The sequence below is a fragment of the Callospermophilus lateralis genome, chromosome 3, assembly GCF_048772815.1.
Source record: "Callospermophilus lateralis isolate mCalLat2 chromosome 3, mCalLat2.hap1, whole genome shotgun sequence".
Taxonomy (NCBI): domain Eukaryota; kingdom Metazoa; phylum Chordata; class Mammalia; order Rodentia; family Sciuridae; genus Callospermophilus; species Callospermophilus lateralis.
This window is the reverse complement of record NC_135307.1, coordinates 5,260,566-5,263,449: the sequence shown is the minus strand read 5'-3', so window position 1 is coordinate 5,263,449 and position 2,884 is coordinate 5,260,566. Positions and strand designations below refer to the sequence as shown.

The following is a 2,884-nucleotide window of genomic DNA, read 5'->3' as shown; positions in this document are numbered from 1 at the left end:
ACTGACAACAGACATCCATGCCTAGAAAGAGCTGGCACCTGACCCCCAATGGCTTCTACACAGTACTGCCCAAGGTGACAGAAACAGGCACACATCCTTAGTGACCTCTCCCACCATCCCTTTCCTAAGGGCTCCCTGGCTTATAGGGGCTCCCCACAGGGCATAAGGGATCCTTCCGGTGCCTCTGTAGGGAAGACAAGCTAATACCTTCCTTTGCTTCTTTGTCCCTGCTAATTACATTCAGCTATTTTTTTAAAAAATTCAAGTTAAAAAATGTGATGTAGCCACTAAGAAAATAAGTCTAACATATAGATACAGTGATAAGCAGAATCCACAAAACTAAAGAAAAGTCCCAGGGCATGTGTGTCTGCTAGTGATTTCTCTGAGGCCAAGTGAATGGACATTATGAGTTGCCTAAAATCTAAAATGAAATTTAATGCCACTTAGAAAGGGGTGCAGAATTATGGGTACTGTGAGGATGTGAGGTAAAGCGGGGATATATGGAAAGCTACGCAGGGCTACAATGTGGCAAGCTCAGAAATGCCAGAACACGATATTAGCGGGAGCTGTCCATTTTCAAATGCATTAACTAGAAGGCTCCAGAGGAAGGAAGGGGCAAGAGCTCTCGAGAGGGAGCATCTGGGATCACTTCTAACCACAACACAGACATTAAAGGTGACCTGGAGGTTGGCAATGCTCAGGAGTTCTGAGCAGTACTTCAATTATTGAGGCATTGTGGAGTTCCAGGATACAAAATCCACACCTGGGATGCAAGACAGCCCACCCATCTTGGGACATGCTCAGAATGACTCCATATTCAAAGTCAAGCTGTGGGACACACCTGGTATGAATCAATGGATCAAAACCTCAACCTCACCTCAACCTCACCCATGCCTCCTCAAAAAGAACATTCTGCTAGGGACTGCTGTGAATACTCCTTGGGTCAATGTAGGTACATAACAGGGTTTCCTTCCTAGTGTCACTTACGGGTTTTAAGATTTTTTAATTCTTAGCAAAACATTTTATATAACTGATATTTTGAGATGGCTTCTGTCCTTGGTATGGACTCTCTGATGGACACAGAGGCTGGTACTCTGACTAAAGGCCTTCCCACACTCATCACATTTAAAAGGTTCCTCTCCTGTGTGTACCCTCTGGTGGATGCAGAGGCTGAGCTCTGACTGAAGGCCTTCCCACATCTTCACATTTATAAGCTTTCTCCCTGGTGTGGACTCTTGGATGCATGCAGAGGCTGGAGGTGTGCCTGAAGGCCTTCCCACACTCTTCACATTTGAAGGGTTTCTCTCCAGTGTGGACTCTCTGGTGCATGCAAAGGTTTGAACTGTTACTGAAGCCCCTTCCACACTCACTACAGACATAGGGTTTCTCACCTGTGTGAACTCTCATATGAATTTGAAGATGGGAGCTCCAATTGAAGGCTTTGCCACACTCATAACATTTATAGGGCTTCTCCACTGTGTGGATTTTCTTATGTCTATTAAGTTTTGTGTGGTGCTAAAATCCTTACCACAATCATCACATTTATAGACCCTCTCTCCCATGTGGTCTCACCAATGAATGTGAAGTTCTGATATGTGAAAGAAACCCTTATCATACTTGTCACATTTGTGGGGCTTCTCAGCCTTGTGGATTTTCTGATGTATAAATAGATCCGCTCTCTCAGAGAAAAATTCCCTACACATGGGGCACTTGTAGATCATTTTTCCTATTTGGTGTCATGATTTAGAGGAGAAATTTTCCTTACAACTACAACGGTTACAGGCCTGCTACTTCATAGAGTCTCTTATTTGGCCATTCTGGCAGTCTATCTCAGGCTTAAGCTGCTGGGCAAGTTTAAGGTCGGCCTAAGCTCTTCCCTGCTCGTCTTTCTGTGGAAGGTTTCTTCCTGCATAGTGTTCCTTACTCAGTGCTATTACCGATTATAAAGTGACATTTACTTCCACGTGAATTCCATACTCTAACACAGAATTTCCTTTAGATCTTGAGTTGTCAACATTCCAAGGGGTGGCCAAGGTGCCTGTGTCTTTAATCTCCTGGAGTCTTCCTCTCATAGAGTGATCTTGTACTTCTCACGTCTAGAAAAGGACCGCACAGTGTGCACCCAGTTTTCGAGGGTGAGAGAGCACTGCTGGTCATGAGCATCTGCAGCCTCCCCTGGGACGGTCAGTACATCCCTTTGCTCCTGCACAGCTGCACAGCCTTTACAGTGAGCGGGCTCCTTGGCTCAGGTGTGGCGAGTCTTGCTTCTGGGAATTCCCTACACAGGTAGCACACCGGTCTTCTTTTTTAATCCTGAGGACACAGTTCTCGTCTCTTCGAGAGGCATTGTCTCTTGGATTTGCAGGTCACAGTGACAGGAATCAGAGAACCCTCAAGACATCCCAAAAGAGGAGGCAGAGGCAGGGCCCACAGTGGCTGCAGGGTTACAGAAGCCTGAGGATCCTGTCCAAGGGCAGGCTGCGAGCGCCCCAGGCCATGGGCTCTGCGCGTCCACCCGCCGTTCCTCGGGGACACCTCACAGGTGCGCCTCTGAGCCGCGCACGCACTTCGCAAACCAGCAGGGTCTTTCTAATACCCTATCTCTGCCATTTGGGTGTCCCCAAACTGCTATCTAATATTTGCCCCTGAGAGACTTGATTCACAACTTCTTTTTGGGTGGTTGAGGGGCTGAAGGTCTCATCTTCTTATAACTGCTTCAAGCTGACAATGTTCCTACCTCTCTGGTCAAGATGGGACAGAGGATTGTAGGGGTCCATTTGTGGGGTTGTTTTGGAGTTTAATGGCCTAGACCTGTTATAATTTTCTCTCATGAACATTTAAAGTCTCAGCATCAAGGGACTCCAGTGGTCTATGGCAGCACCTG

At 46.8% G+C, this 2,884-nt stretch overlaps 1 pseudogene; it reads right to left on the bottom strand.

Moving 5' to 3' along the window:
* Positions 1-1,022: 1,022 nt before the first annotated feature.
* Positions 1,023-1,721, bottom strand: LOC143393586 (uncharacterized; annotated as a pseudogene).
* Between the last annotated feature and the right edge of the window lie 1,163 nt (positions 1,722-2,884).